An 18,004-nucleotide genomic window follows, 5' to 3' on the forward strand; every position below is an offset into this window, starting at 1 on the left:
TTTCTATTTCCCATCTACTCATCAAGATTTCTGTTGAAGAGGGCCAGTGAGGTTGCTCTATTTGACATGTATGGGAAGTCTATTACATAGCATGGGCAGTCTCTGGGTTATGAACCTGTCCCTACAGCATGTTCTGTTGATTGCGTTAATGAGGTTGAGGTCTCTGGAGTGTGTGGTGTGGAGGGACTGGGATTTCTTTAGATGTAGCATTTCTAACAGAGCTGGGTCAGACATGGCTGTGTAAGTCGAGCAGAGATCAGTGCAATAATTATCCTGGTTTACAATGATCTATAGCATGATGAATAACCTTGTATTCTTTCTTTTTCTCTGTGTATGTACACCTTGTGTATTCTCTCTTGTTCTTTATACATAGCATTTGTACTTGTATTTGTTTTATGAATGCAGGCCATTGCTGAAAATGATCATTAGACCAGCCTAGCTATCAGGTTAACAAAATGCAAGCAAGCAAATTGAGAACTTCTTTCCTGCTTGCAGTAATAAGTCACAGCAATAATTTTTCTTTATTCTCCAGTCCCATCTAGAATTAATCATTCAGCTTGTGTGGTCTCCTATACGCAGAACCAAAATCTGCAAGTTTCCATAAGGATCCACAAACAATGCACAGACATTTTTTAGTTGGTTAAGCAGTCCATCCTTAGGACCCCTAGAGGAGAAACACACGGATACCAAGAATAGTTCCTTCCAAATCAGGACCTGCATTATATGTAGTAGATGATAGAATGAAAGGAAAATCAACTGCTACTTCATCATGGGCGAATGATAGTCAAAATATTGCATCAGAATTTTCTACTGTACCAACCACCATTAAAGAGAATGCAGTTACACCAAATTTTCCCATACCTGCAGTCATCAGCAAGGCGCTATTAACCGTACTGTTATTTCCTATAAGGAGCACAGATAGCCTGATGCTGCAGCAACCACTCCATATATCCCTCTTCTATCTGAACTTGTAAGATGTCTGCTAAAGGAATTAAAATGATTTGCCTATAGTGTAGTCTGTCTGGTAATAAAAACAAGCCAGAATAATTCCCCTGTTGGGGTGACAGCTTGTTGCAGTCCACATACTCTGTGAAGGACTGTGAAAAGTCACAAGCTAATAGCAACAGATGGTCAATATATAGACTGGTAATGAAAGGAGGATGGGAATCAGTCTGCCTTAAATACGTACCACCAGTAGATCCTCTATAACCACCATCTATCTTCTGGTCCATTCCTCTTCCCCAAATGAAGTGGGAACAGAAAAGGTGGACATGAGAACATGGAAAGTAGTCAGGAAGCCAGTGAGGCTGGTACAAAAAAGAAAAAAAAAACTGAACAGAGGATACAGTTCAAAATCCAGGGAGGTACAGGATTTACAGTGTAGGGAGGAAACAGTAAGCAGAGTTTTTTCACTGCTGTCTCACTGGCATATGTGTTGAGGAAAACAGTCAATTGCAATATAATGCATACATTTATTTTATTTCTTTTGCTTGGAGACCCAACCGTGACTTTAAGAGAATCAGTCACTGCAGTTCTAATTGTTTTGATGCCATTAAGCCCACTATACATTGCCTCACACTGGACCAAGAATAGTCATGGTTTTCAAATGTTTCTATTGTGCAATGCACTCCTCAGAATTCACAGACATCCTTACTTTTACAGGATGTACCACTAGTAAGACACTGAGAATTGTGCTTAATGTACCACCATTGAAGTAATTTGTACAGTTTCAGCTGGCACTCATCCTGTGGGTTACATAACTTAAGTCTACAGCTGGGGTCATGCTAATGCCAACTGCTGCTGTTTTAAGTAGCGAGAGATGTTCAGCACTCCCCACTAGAACACTAAACATTGGCTTTTAGCTATAGTGTAATTAACAGTTGCCATATATTTGTGAGTGATAATTTTTTCACACTCTAGTGCCTTAGTAGGTAGTAGTTTGGGTTTAAAATTATTTGGGAATTACTGTAGTTAAGCCCACACCTGATGAAGTTTTACAAATGAAAACGTAATTCAGGACATTAATGCAGAGCTTTGTTTTTGTGCTTTGGTTGTGACATTAAAGGAAGAGAAGTTAACTGTCTGCGAGCTTTATTGTATGCTTTCTCAGGTCTATTGTTTGTTTTTTCACACTCTACTAATGTGTAATTTGTGTGCTTATATGACAAGATCAAGATGCAGAGTTGCAGTGATTTCTCCTCACTCTGAGGTGCACTGATTCCGAAGTTCAGCAGCACATATGCAAGGGCATCTTCCACACATCCGAAATCACAGGGAGAGCAACACTGTACAGAAAGAATGATTTCAATGTGGCTTTCTTTGATATGAGCTCCACCACAGTTCATTCTTTATTGAGAACTCATGTACAGTTCCATTAACCTCACTACTTATATAACATTTGTGTAATATAGTTTCTTTTTCATGTTGGTTATAGGTTCATAGGTTGGTACTAGGCTATCGGCCCTAGGGCCTATGCAAGCCTAGCCATAACAATTTCCTGGCTATTTCTTCCCACACTATTTACTTCCCTGGACCCCTGTCTAGCAGGGTGACTGATGTGATCCCCAGGGTGAATTTCCTTTCTCCCATCCAATCATTAAGGCTTCTTTTGAAGAGGGCCAAAGAGGCACTCTGCTTAACATGTATGGGCAGTCTATTCGAGAGTCTGGGGAGGCTCCGGGTCAGGAACCTATCCCTCCAGCATGTTTTGTTTATTGTGATGACAAGATTTAGATCTCTGGAGCATGTGGCTCTGAGGGATTGGGATTTCTTTAAGTGTAGCATGTCCAACAGCTCTGGGTTTGACATGGCCATGTATGTTAAGCAGAGATTGCCTTGGAGTAGATATGTGACAGAGTATAGCTGGACTTTTTAAAGGCAGTTAGCATAGGGCATCTGCTTTAGGCCTGTGATTCCTTTAGTGAGGTATTTCTGCAGCCTTTCCAGTTGTTGTAGATGTCTTGAGAGGTACATACTAAATGGGGCGTTGTATTCTATAATGGGTCTAATGAGGGATGAATAGAGTGGAACAATGACCTCCTTTTTTCTGGATGAAAAGCCCTTAGTGATGAGGTGTGCCACATAAAATGATTTCCTGACTGTTGTGGCAATGTGGTTATTGAAGGCGAGACCAATTTCCACCTGTGTCCCTAAGTCTCATCACACTTTTGGTGTTTAGTGTACTGCCACCTATGTGATAATTCACGGGTACATGTTTTTTCTCAAAGGGGATAACTATACATTTCTTGGCATTGAGCTTGAGCCCATGGCTCTGATACCAAGCATCTGTTTCTGTAAGGCCCTTTTGTAGAGTATCCACATCATTTGGGTGACACCAAGCATCTGTTTCTGTAAGGCCCTTTTGTAGAGTATCCACATCATTTGGGGATTTAATAATGGCTCCCAGTTTGCAGTCATCTGCGAACTTTGTTAGCCAGAGTCCCTTAGCATTGGCCTGTACTTCAGAGAAGTAGATGTCAAACAAGAGAGGTCCCAGGACTGAACCCTGAGGTACTCCACTTATCACTTGTCTTGAGCTGGATTTGGAGTCTGCTACTTTTACAGTGTGGGTTTCATCAGTAAGCCAGGTGGCAACCCATTGAGTGACGCAGGGGTTAATGCCCAGCTTAGTAAGTTTATCTGTGATTCCAGAGTGGGGATTGGTGTCTAAGGCCTTGGCGAGGTCCAGATAGGCTGTGTGGGCTGCCTGACCCTCGTCCACAGCTCTGGAGTCGAAGAAGTCAATCAGGTTCAGGAGACAAGATCAGCCCTTCACAAACCCAAACTGGGTGGGGTCCAGTGTTTTAAGGTTGCCAATGTCTTTGTTTATAAGTTCCATGATAATACATTCCATGGCCTTGCAGGTCAGGCTCGTCAGACTTATGAGGCGGTAGTTCCCAGGATCCAAGGTGGATCCCCCCTTGTGGAGTGGGATAACTGTAGCTGTGCACCACTCAGTGGGCATAAAGCCTGAGGTGAGGGTATGATTAAACATGACACTTAGGTGAGGTGCCAGTTCATTTTGTAATTCATGGTAGTACACAGCCCGGGATGTCATCTGGTCCCATGGATGTTGTATTATTAGCTTTGAAGAGTGCATTTCTTACCTGTTTGGCCATTATTACTGGAATTTGGCAATCTTCCAGTATTGAGATGGGCCATTTAGGGGGTGAGAGGTGGGTGAAGTTAGCACTGAATCGATCTGCCAGGATAAAATATCCTTGGGATCAGTATATTTAATGCCATTTTGTTGTAGCTCAGAGCAGATCTGAGCATTGCCATTTAGATTCTTGACATAGATATAGAATGCATTGTGGTTGTCTTTGGAATCTTTGGCAATGTTATTTTCATAACTAGCTTTGGAGGATTTTATGAGGGATCTCAGCTTCTTACTGAGGCTGGTAAGGGAGTTTTTTGCATCCTAGGATTTTCCTCTTTTCTGCAACAGTTTCTTCCTTTTGTTGTAAAATTTGTTTATGGCAGAGGACCACCAGATTGACTTCCTTTTTTTGGAGGAGAGCATCTTGGTTCTATTTGGGATGGCACGATTCATGCATGAGTGGATGTGTTCGTACAGTGCCTTAGTGTAGGACTCAGCAGTCGAACTTTTGGTTCCTGTCTGCATGGGTATCATGAAGTTTGTCACTTCTGACTAGCATGAAGTTACATATGCAATCCATTCTGTGTTAAGCATTGCACTGAGACAGCTTCCAATTGGTATAGTTTTCAGATTTATTTCTTTAAAACTTTTCATAGACACTACTATCTACAAAAATACATTGTGCAAATTATGTTATGCTAGAGATGATAGATTTCTGAAGGTTTTTGTTATTCTTAATTGCTTATTTTACTCATGGAACTATCAGTGAGATGGTATAAAGTTTCCTTGTCTGTTGGACCACAATATCTTTCTCTTTACATGCTTAATTCAGAAGCAGCCAACCCAAACATAAGCTAATAAATGTTGTTGTGTATCTCTACATTATAAAATCACAACAATATATTGAATACTGAAAGCCAGATCTAGGATACACAAAGATACATTACTCAGTTAAAACCGTGCATGTTATTTACAAAAGTATAGCATACCTTGCCCTTGAACTTCAGATTCCTGCTAAATCCACAAAAACTTACTTTCTATTTCAGCAGCTAATGTAATACAAACTGTACCAACAAAGCCATCATTAATATCCCTAAACAATTTATGCTTCCTAAATATCCAGTTACAACATACATCCATATTTCAGACATAAGAGCTAGATGGTGAGTTATAGACTTTGTAAGAAACAATGCATCTTTAAACACACAAAAATCACGCTGGAAAATCTTACCAATGATATGCTCCCATAAATATAATTAATCAATATATATGGATATCAGCATATATATGTCTGCATTATCAGTAACAATTTTAGCACACATAAATGAAGCTTGCATTACTGGTATTCCAAAACAGTTTGCCTTACTGGCATTTAAAAAAAATGCTACTATACAAGACAATTCCCATGTAAATGCCATGTGAGCATACATTTAAACTAATACTATACCCCTCCATAAAGGGTAACAGTGACTTACAAAGGACACAAGACAAACCCCATCACAAACAAGCACTGACTTCAATATTATACATAATATAAGCTGTGCATGTACATTTGGCCTAATAACCTCATCAAATCAGTGTCACTGTCAAGTCTTACCTACCTGATCTGTAGATCACAGGCATACCACAAAAAAAGTGAAGCGTAGCTCCTCAAACCTCGACTTTATTAACTGATCCCCACTATACAGTCATGGTAAGCATAACGTACCACATTGAATCATTCACTAACCAGATGCTATATAATTATGGTGAGCCAGACTTACCACAGTAAATGATTCACTAACCAGATCAGAAGTATACAGAAAACCATATTTCATGTAACCACAAGAAGATTTAAGAGAACAGTGTTGTTGCCCTGGCTACCCATAACCTCAAAACAAAGGGATGCTTCCTGGAAATATTGGAAAGCCAATCAACCAAATACTCACTTACGCCATGAACTTTAACTAAACAGTTGTAGCTGTCAGTTTATCAGCCAGTTCAATGACAAAATGTTATTTACAGATTCCAAATTAAATATGGAGTATATATCCTTCCAACTATAAGTGCAATTAAGAGCATAAACCTTACTCCCTCTTCTGATACAGACATACAAAACATAAGTGACCTTATACACTAGTAGACTCAAGCCCTACATTCCCCTCTAAAGAAGTCAAACACAAACAAAAGCAAGAATAGAGAAGTTAGACTAAAAAATCAGGTGCAAGGTTCAGTTCACTTAACCCATTATTCTTCAGAAAGTGTCCTGCAAAATTGCTAAGTATCTTACTTTCAGGCTTATCCCCAACTACTGCCACCTTGCCTATTTACTTCAAACACACCATTATTCATTCTTTTTTAAACACCTTTATTGAATTATCACTTGTGACAAAGGCAAATTTACATTCATATAAAAGCAATCAAACTATATTAACATGACAAACATTATACTTCTCTTACATTGCTATATATCATATAACCTAAGCAACATTACATAGCTTATTCAATTCCTGCCTTATTTTTGTAAGCAAGAAACATATTTACTGCATAGGCAATCATTCATTGACATAATAAATGAAAACAAACACAGACACAAACCTACTTGCCAACATTATCCATCACTTATAATCTACCCAATCTTTCTCACTCAAAAATTACATAGCTCATTTAAGTCCTGCCACCTTTTAGACCTCATTTCTCCCTTGTATATATTGTTCCCACACTTCCCATTTTTTCTATGTAGTTAGCTCCTACCCCTTTTTAAAGATCTCCGTTCCAGTTGTTTTATCTCCGTTACTATATTCACTACTTCAAGTGTAGTTGGTTTAGATTTTGATTTCCATTTTCTAGTAATTGCTTTTTTGGCAGACACCATCATTAGACACAGCCTTACCATGCCTAGGCAATTCAGATTCTGTATCATAGCTCAGAAAAATTATCTCCCTCATCAGACTAATCTGCCACCTAGCATCTCCAATGGTGCATCCTGCAGGGAATCCTTAAAGTCCGCCAATTCACATTCTCAGATAATATGTTCCCAATTATCTCTTTCTTCCACTTCACACCTTCAACATTTGCTGTCTACCTGAGGAAAATTCTCTGGAGTCTACTTGGGGTATAAAATATCTATGTAAACATTAACAGGCAAAAATCCTAAATCTTCTAGATTTTCTTGCATATTTGGGAGACATACATATATCCTCCCATGGTTTCTTTGAGAATTGATTTTCCAATCTCTCTCCCAAATCCTCCCATGGTTTCTTTGAGAATTGCTTTTCCAATCCCTCCCAAATCCTAACTGCCTCTTCATGCATTATTTTATATGCTGTACTAATTATTCTTTTTTTAATGGGAGCTTCTGCTCTAGATTCTACTAAAAACTCTAGTAGTACTGGTCTTTTATTTAGGACCCCCCCTATTTCTTCCTCTTTGCCTATAATCTGATATCAATCCCTGATTGGGAAGGCAATCTCTAACCTGCTGTCTAAATAAATTCTTGGCATCTTCCCATTCTATCATCTTTCCATCTCTATTATTTTCCTCCCAATACCTTGGTTCCTTTGCTAGTCCTCCCCAATAAATTCCAGCCACCTCTTGCCTACAGTCTGTATCCCTAATTGCAGCCATCCCTACTGGCAGAATCTCCTTTCTCCATTCCCATGTTGGTTTAGTTCTTAGAATACTTTCTGCTACCTTATGGATATAATATTCTGTATGATTATCGTTAAAGCGTTGCATCCAAAATTACAGTTTATCCTGGTTTCTTGAGCTTCCTCCGTTTCATCACCATCATCCCTTTCTACATTGACTTTTAGTTTTCTGCTTGTGCTGTGTTATTCTTCATCTCAGAGCAGCAACCGCAAAACTCAGTAAAAGACTACAGGTTATCAGGCTTTGTTTTCTTGTCATGAGATTTCAAGTTCTTCTTAAAATGCAAACTGTGGACTCTTTTGTGATAGTTTCCATAGCAACATCAGCACAACCGCTACTATCAGATGACAAGGATATTAGAGGTCATTAACTGCAAGCTTCTCTTTTTTTTTGTCTAGGCTTAATTTCTTTTAAAACTTTCTCATGGCAAAAGAGCTTCATAGATTCTCAATGTGAAACACAGGAACATTGACCTGTAGATTACTGCAGGGCTCCATTTTGTACTCACCTTTTTTCTTCCTATTCCTAAATGATTTCACACAATCTCCTTTCACCAAAACTGGTCCAGAACAAAGATGATAGACTCATATTTTATGCACATAAAGCCTTTACTATCAGTGAAAAACTGCAACAGGTTAAGCAATTAGCTAAATGGATGGCAGCAAATCAACTTTGTTTGCAATTCCAAATTAGTAATTAGGGTCTTTGACTGAGAGGGGTACTTTAAAGATTATTTGCCAAGATCCAAAGACCGAAGGAAAACTCTGCCACAAGACCAACAAAAATATCTCAGAATTGCATTGTACCTTGGTCTACCTTTTAAGCAATTAACTGAATCAAGTACAAATAACAGGCAGTAGAGCAACAAAAATCGTGATGCAAATTTTTACAGCTATTTTCTCCATCAGCAAGACAAGCAATAACAAAAATGTCTTACTCTTAAAATAAAAAAATCTGCCTTTCAGCGCAATGAATGTTTCATTTACCAGCCAATGCTCAACTACGCCAAATGAAAACAAATGGAATCTGTAGCTTTGCTTTCTTAGCAAGTAAGCACACAATATTTGGATTTCAAAGCAAGATAAAGCAACAGTACACTTTAGCTCCCTTCGTTACAGAATTATCAATTTGCAGTTTTATCCCTGCTTAAATTAATTATGAAGGAGCAAGCATATACCAGTAGAAGCGTCCATATCCCTAAATGCAGACAGATACCTGTTCATACATTACATCCTTTCTTCACTCACTTCCTTACTTCTATCAACCCCCCCCTCCCCCGGCTTTCTCTCTCTAAATATACCAAGGCTGCTATTCTTTCACTTCTTACTGCAATTCATGTTTGTATTACACTAACTTACCTTTAATTTCTCTATAAACTGGCTAAAATATCATTGACATACGAGTTCTATTCATTCTTAGCCAATGTTTTTTTATTATTTCCAATTTTGTATAATCATTTAAACTCTATTTCTTCTTGTATTGTTTTTAAAGACTGCAGAATTATTTTTCTTAAAATGTTTTCTAATACTTTGGAGCTTTTCCCCCTGGCCACCACTAAAAATAGAGTCATACCCATTCAGATTTTCCCAATCAAATGCCAGTAAATAAAATTCCACTTTAGTTACGCAGTTTGGAAAGGCAGTCAATGAGGAGATATTTAATATAGCCCCTGCCACATGAAACCATCTGCAAATGATATCAGCATCCAAAATGCTCCAATACTTCAGAATAGTCCAGAAAAATGTGTGGAAAATGTAATACTTGCAGTATCTTTAATGGATGTGGATGAGTGATATTCCTTAAAATGATAACCTTAAACCAATGCCATATAAAATACTTTTATTCAGAAATGAACAGAACTGTTTCTCATTGGGCATATGTAATTGCAATACTTCCAACCAAAATTTGTAACTATAACTCTTTCATTTACTTCTGTTTACTATATATGTTTCATATTTTTATTTTTCCATAGTATCAATACTTATAACTATCAGATGCTTACTGCTAGCATTCTTGTTTTGTCTCACTAAAACGTTCTGTTAACTCTGTTTTACTCAGCTGAGTTTGAGTCATGGCTAAAAATGATGCGTCAGTCTACCTCACCTACCTGTTAATCAGATTATTAAATAAACTAGAGCACTGACGTACTGTTTCCAATCTTAAGAAAAAACTGGAAAAAGCCTATATACTGTAGTCTTATACAGACTATTGTAAATGTGGGTTTTCCTCTTCATGTGTGTGTAACATCAAGAGCGTGGCCCAGTTACGGCAGACAAAAGAAACCCCAAAAAATGGTGTATAGGACAGTATACGTAAGGCTGACATCTGTTCTTCTCTGATCCAAGGGCCTTTCCCAAGTCAATGAGCACTCCCAGACATGGAGAGGGTGGGATATGAAAGGCACGCAGTAGACAAAGAAAAAAAAAAACATCGGTGGTGGGCATGCATCCGCTGCAGTAAGCAAACAGTGTACTAACCACATACAAGTGCTTTAGTAAGCAAACACTGCACTAACCACTGGTGTTCATTGGACCATGTCTGTGGCTTTTAGGGAAAAGGCTTTGCTGGCCATAAGTGCCACTAGAGCAATACACAAGTTCTGTGCTCAAAAATCAAGGATTTTTTTTTTTAATATTGTCCTAATTTACTTTAAAAGTTAACAGAACAGATTTTGCTATCAACTTGCATTTTATGAACAAGTAATATGAAACTATTTTTTGGCATTATCGTAGTCCTCAATGACTTACCAGAAAGCTCCAAAATGTTGCAAGGAACAAGGAAAAATATGAAATGGGATCCAGATGTTCTGCCAAATCAGGGTCAGTTAAGAGGCATGGTGTTTATTTATCCTGAGTATGGCCATGAGGTCCAGCTCATACAAGCCCACTGGTCCACTGTCTCTGATCTGGGTACTTGGTCATAATGCAGCTAAGTTCAATACCGTGTAGGGATGTGCACCAACATGGCTCCAACATCCTAATGTCCTGCTTGTTTGCATACCACATTTCTGTAGTAGGCCCATCATTTAAATAGTATCCATCTTTTACTACTGGTTTCTTATCTGTATCACCAGTCTTTCTGATTTTGCTCCCTTATTTGGTGACCACTGCTTGCTAAATGCTGTACTAATAGCTCTTAAAAGATTTCCATCTCCTTGAGTATTTGTACAACGGTATGCATCCTATTCAAAGCTCGGTTCCTTATATATACCATGCGGTGCAACTTAAATGCATAACTAATGCACCCCACTAATACTATGAAGCCAATATGTTTTGTGTAAGGGACATACTTCTTTGTGAAAATGTTACTGGTGCAGGGGTGAAGGGTGAGACTTTCCAAAACCTAAGTTCGGACTTCTATGAACATAGATGGAGGAGGAGGACATTAGGTCTGCATTGTGACAGTTCACCAAGTCATACCATTTTATAGTAATCAACAAGGAACAATTGTGGGGAGAGAGAAATAGTTACTTAGTGGTCAGAAGGAAGTACTAGAACTTTTCAGTTTACTTGTTTGAACTACGTTTAGTACTTGGTCAGTCATTTTGTTGATCACAGTACCTATACTCCAAGCAAACATTTAAGTAAGTAAGTACAGAAACAAAATCCATAAATACATTTTTCAGCATTTTTGTCTTTGACCATCAAAAGAAATGTGACTGCAGTCTGTGGTATTTGAATGTCTCCTGCAGTCAGGTTATGTACTAAAATGCAGGTGATTCATTGCAAGCACACTTCTCACATGACAAACATTATATCATCTGGGAACACTATCTTTTTGCTAATCTCACTTTCATCATGTATTTGATGCTGTTTATTGAAGCTAGCTTCCTGTATACAGAATACAGCAAGCTAAATTACAATGGTGATACATTCAGAAAGTACCATTTTGCTGAGATTAAAAATGGGCTATGCTTCCTTGACCTTACATTTTTAGGTTTTCATAGAAGATTTCTGTACTAAAGGATTAGTTGGCTTAGTGATTTCTTTTTAGCTGTCATATTTACAGCTCTCTATAGACTAGCTGTGTGCAGCTGAAATTGGGTGAGTACAGTTGTAACAGCATATCCTTAAACAGTAACACATTTTGCTACAGTGGGATTACTTGTCCATGGGAAATTACCAAACCAGTATAAATACTCTTCTGGTGCAGATTCTACAACTTTTATGGACAGCTCCAGAGAGAAGTTGAGCTGCTATCTTAGCCCAGGATGTCAATCCAACACAAAGCTACAAGGGGAAGCAGTTCATACAGTTTTCGGTTCCTTGTTTATAATGCCACTTCGGTTTGTTTGCAAAGCTCTCAAGGACTTAAGCTTAAAGGCCAATATGTTTGCTCTTGAATTGCTATGGTAAATGGTTTGGCAAGAGGAGGACACAAAAACAATATGTTTCTGCCTCCCTGATTTTTAAAAAGATCATACAAATGGTTTACCTTTACAAAATTGAATCACAGTGGTGTGATTGCTCATATGAGCGAATCGTAACCACTAAAGTCATAACAGCGACAATTTAATATGTTCGAAAATCAGCAAATCAAAAAGCAGATTCACTGATTTTCAAACATAGATATCAAAAGGAAAATCTAATGAAGCCCCCCACACCCCCCTACTTTAATATTCTAACTCAAGATTGCATTACAGTGGGGAAAGGGACCATTTTCCGATCCCCACTATACTGCAATCCGCCCCAAAATTTCTAATGTGCAGTGAGCGAATGTCACTGTGCATTTGCTCATTGCACATTCAAACCTTTTTCTGTTCGGCATTTGCAAGCTTTGCAAACTGCCTTTCGGACAATTGCTGTTCGCCCTTGTGCAATACGCACACATGAAGGTAAACCTATAGACACATTGCAAATGTGCTGGTGCCTTACCTTTTCTCACCTCTAAGGCAAATAGGTCAAAAGGATGGGAGCCTATATTGCAAAAGTGATCCTCCTTTTTGTGCATTTACTGTTGTGAGGAGCATTCTCTCAGCTGTACCATGTTTTTCAGAAGAATCACTGCTACATTATCATTACTTGCCCATGAAGCATACCATTTCAGATAGCTGTCCCCAAGGTGATATTTTTGCTGGCAGTCAACAAGCTATACAATTACTGTTACTGGATCTAAGCTCAGATATACAAGAAATGATATTACAATTGCTGGATGTGCATAGACACCTCAAGTACCTCACAGAAGAAATTAAGGATCTCAGATAGTCAGATATGCTCTTTGAATGATTCAATTCATGCAGGGCAAGGAAGGAAGGACAGTTTGTAAGCAAACACTGATGAAGTTGCTGGCTTACTGCACTACTGTTATGAAAGTCATGTAAAAGTGGTTCTGGGAGATCTCGCCGTCAAGCAGGCAGCCACAACAACCTTCTTTATGATATATCAGTAGGTATTTATAAAACAGCTACCTGAACTTCTGTGCAAATTTTTTCAAAGGACTACAAGCTGGATTTCTGAATAGTAGTAAGGCAAAATGTATTACTGCAGTCCAACAAATCACACTGTAATCATTACCTCCCTAGGGAGACTTCATCCTGTGGCGTATCTTGTCCCTAATGAACACTGTGCAGGGCTCCCTTGCACATGAAGGTCTGCATTTCATAAACTGTAGTATATGAGCTGGCAGTCACAAGATTATTTCAAGGGTTAGGCCTTAACTTTCATTCTGTAACTTCTAGAATTATTCAATCACTAAATTTAGGTATATGGAAGAGGTGCAACTATTCTGCCGAGAATGGGCTTCAAGTGCAGCCCCCCCTCCCCTTTTGAGGAACTGTTTGACAGTGATATGAAGTGTTCAGAGGAGGCCTCAGCAATGGCTGACAGCTGCATTTTAATAGAATCACAAGCTGTATAGACTTGGGAAAGCCTTGCAAAATATTACATGACTTTGTTCATAAATCTCCACAAGTGCCATCCTTCTAGAGAGAGTGTAATGACAAACTATTCAGTTTTGGAAAAATAGATTTTTTACCAGTGCTGATTTTGTTGTTCTCTTGCAAAATGCACACTGCTGTTCCTGAAAGGTGTCTTTTAAAGGGTATCAGGCTGAAGGCATCCAAAAAGCCAGTTTTGGGATCTCCCAGTCAGGCGATGCCAGTACTCTTAACTGGTTCAAGTGGGTGCAGTGTGTTGCTGTAGCACTGCCCCTTTACCTGGTTCAAGTGGGTGCAGAGTGTTTGCAGCTGTAGTCATACCACTTTACCTGGTTCAAGTGGGTGCAGAGTGTTTGTAGCTGTAGCACTGCCCCTTTACCTGGTTCAAGTGGGTGCAGAGTGTTTGTAGCTGTAGTCATGCCCCTTTACCTGGTTCAAGTGGGTGCAGAGTGTTGCTGTAGCACTGCCGCTTTACCTGGTTCAAGTGGGTGCAGAGTGTTTGTAGCTGTAGTCATACCTCTTTACCTGGTTCAAGTGGGTGCAGAGTGTTGCTGTAGCACTGCCGCTTTACCTGGTTCAAGTGGGTGCAGAGTGTTTGTAGCTGCAGCACTGCCCCTTTACCTGGTTCAAGTGGGTGCAAAGTGTTTGTAGCTGTAGCAATGCCCCTTTACCTGGTTCAAGTGGGTGCAGTGTTTGTAGCTGTAGTCATACCCCTTTACCTGGTTCAAGTGGGTGCAGAGTGTTTGTAGCTGTAGCAGTACCCCTTTACCCTGGTTTGAGTTGGTGCAGGGTGTTTGTAGCTGTAGCAGAGCCTTCTCAAATAAATGGAGGAGATGGGAGAAACAGTAATGTTTTAGTCACAGAGGGGCCACAGGATCTTTGGTCTTCTCTGACCTTTTGCAGCATCATGATCAGAGAAATGAGGTAGGGGAATATCCCCAAGGAATGTAGAAAATGTTCAGTGTGCTTTAGTTGTTTACTTTAAATAACTGTATGCAGAACTGTATGCCTTTTTAAATCATGAATTCTAACTCAAAAGGTACAATAAAAAGAAAATAAATATTTTTGCAGGGGCAACACCTCATTTTTAAAATAGTGAGGAAATGAAAAACCCGGCTGCAGCAAAGCTGAATTCCCACAATACAAAGCATCATAGTCTCAACCAAAAAAGGCAAGAAGCCATTGACCAAATCTATGCTTGTCCAGGTGTACGACAGCTGTTCATTGAACATGGATACCTCTTAATTTACTAAAACTTTAATTTCATTTCTGATTAGAGCGGTCTCTCATTCTCTAGCTTTCATTAACATATATTCCGTGTTTTCACAGCACTAATTTTATTTACGGTTTGTCTCCTTGATTATATATGTACTCCTTTTTCCACCACAGCTAGCCATAATAATTTTTTAATATTTCCATAGAGTCATAGATTGCAACCCCTCCAAAGATATCACACACTTTTGTGGGCACCTGCAACAGAAATTTTCACAAGCAAGTATATTAGAAAAAAAAAAACAGCCTTGTAAGATCTTATGGACCTTAATATTAAGTCAACGTAAGAGGAATTTATTTCTGTAAATTCTGTTACCATCATGTCAGTCATGCTCTGTTCCTAATTCTACTTGTTGACTCTTACAGCACTAGGGTCACAGATGACCTCCACTTACCCCTCTGCAGCTTCAGATCCCCCCAATTAAATTAGCTTTAACCTTCACCTCCTAAACTATTATTGCAACTACTACATTAGCAAATCTCCCTCTTTTTATAGGCAGTTTTGTTCTATTTCTGTGTTACTTTTTCATGTCCTGACGATGATTCATTGACAACCAACGGAGAAGCAAGTGATACTTTGAGCAAAATGTAAGCTCATAGCTATACTCTGAAAACAGGACCAAAGTGGTGTTGCACTGTGACTTACCAGACTACAGATGGTTTCTGGATACTGAAAATTGCATCTAGTGTGGCCTTTGATTCACGTCCGTACCCCATTTCCCACCCAGCACCTCCAACTATAATTTATGCTCTATACCAAACCAAACATCTACCCTGCTTCCCTTCCCCCCCTCTCTGCTCTGACCCTACTACTACTCTCTCTCTCTCCCACCTCTGTGTTTTTTCTTTTTTTCTCTCCTCTCTTCCTTTGATTCTGGCCTTCCTTGTGCCTTTCCTTCTTCCTTTCCTTTTCCTTTTCTTTTCCTTAGCTTTTTTTCTTGTTGCTTTGGCTGTTGCCTTATTGCCATTTAATTTTTTTTTAGAAATCTTTGAAACATTGTGTATGTATTTGTTTATGAATTTAAATTTTTGAGTTCCTTAAATGTATGCTGTTTTTTTAAATATATTTTTTTTGTATGTATAATTGTATATTTTGTTCTGTATTAGTCTTTATTTGTGTTGTGTCTTGTGTGTGTGGAGATTTCTGTGGGCCTCCTCGGCTATGGAAAATGGAATAATAAACAGCTAAACTAAAAAAAAAAAATAAAAAAAATAAAAAAAAATAAAAAATATACTCCTTCTCTATTTTTAAACAACCATTTCAAACTTTCACCATAAGAATCTCAACAGCCTATGAGAATCTAACATCATTCACCCTACCAAATACTCCCCACAGACATAGCCACATCCCTCTCAGTATTTCCACAACCTTCTTTGCAACTTCCCATCTACTCGAGAAACAACTTCTACGACTAACCTGTACTTCCCTTTTTATTTGTTTTGCTGCCCAGTACTCCTTAAACACTTTCTTCAAACCGTCACGTTATAATGATGTTTTCTCCTCATTAATGCTCATTTTAAATCTTATAAATCACACCATTAGCGATAGACCATTTTCTGCCCTGGCCCTCCTGCAGAGCTATTCTCACATCCTTTTTTCTTCTCACTCATACATTTCCTTCCCCTTCTTCATAAGTCTTTTTCACGTCCTCAAACAACTATCATCCACTTCTTACTCTCCATGAGATTGTCAGATCACATAACAGTACCTTACTTCCCTTCTGCTCCAAACATTTTCCCAAATTCTCTTTTCCTTCAGTTCACACTGCTCCAAACATTTTCCCAAATTCTCTTTTCCTTCAGTTCACATCAGTCCACAATGATACTACAATCCTCACTGTGGAGACTTGTGCTCAGCACACTTCCATTACCTCCATCACTAACTCAACATTCACTGCTTGACAATACCCTATCCCAATCATTACATCCTTCATCTCTTCCAGTCTGTCAATTTTGTCCTCTTCCAATACAAGCACGTAAAGGTTAGGAATCTCACACCCTCACTGGTAATAAAACTCAAAACACAGGTTTAAGTGGCACTATACCAATACAGACACCACCCACATCCTGGAACTTTGTGATGATATTCATCCAAACAACTGGCCCTATGCAACAGCCACCTATGACAGCCAGTCCCCCCTCCCACATCAAATGTCCCCATGATTACTTCACACTCTGTGGGCAACTAGAACTTACTTATTTTAAAACCAAAATCTTAGAAGAGTCTGCGACAAAATCCAGGCTATTCGCAAGTCGCTGTTACTTTCCACACATTGTATTCGCCACTGACACCTGGCCAAGAAGAAAAGTCTTCCAATGAAATCACTCCTCCAGGGTTTAATGCACTAAGAATGGACAGAAAAGATGAGAGAAGGCAGCACAGCAATTATCTACAAAACTATCTTACAAATTACCCCAACCCACCTAAATATTCCAAAATTCAACAATGCTGAAATTCTAATCTCTCACCTTAAAAATCAAACAACGAAAGTCCATGTTAATCTGTATCTCACCAAGCAACAACAATGCTACATAAAATTTCTTTCACTGGCTGACAACACCTCCTTCGAAACATTTATTTTAGGTGATCTTAATATATACAGGCTATTTGTAAACTACACCAAGACAAATGAATCAGATGTGTTTGCGTTTACCCAACTGACTAATTCCTCCACCAACACCAACAAGGAGTCTATACTGGAATGGATTCTAACAAACAAAAACAAAGTGTAAAATTCTTGGAATGCTTACCAGATGCAATAATTGACCATCTCCCAGCCTATGTATCAAGAATTTTGTACAACCACATATATATTGTTTACAATCAAGTACATAATCTAGACAGATTTGACTAACTTTTATGTCAGCCCTGATCCTATATGAAGATCAATGTGCCTAGACGAAGTAGGCACCCATTTGAACTACATCCATCCACACCCCTCTCCCTACTTTTGCACACTGGGTCATTGTGTCAAATCATTCTAGAGCTAATGTTTGCACTACCAGATGGCGTTTGACTGCAATTTACCCAAAATTCTAAATGAATTAGCCACAGTCAGAACAAAAAGGGTAAAATCAAACAGCACCATGGATAGCAAGAGACCAAATCTTATGCTGAAATGGACAAA

Source organism: Protopterus annectens, chromosome 7.part0 (genome assembly GCF_019279795.1).
Source record: "Protopterus annectens isolate FY-2018-M chromosome 7.part0, PAN1.0, whole genome shotgun sequence".
Lineage (NCBI taxonomy): Eukaryota > Metazoa > Chordata > Ceratodontiformes > Protopteridae > Protopterus > Protopterus annectens.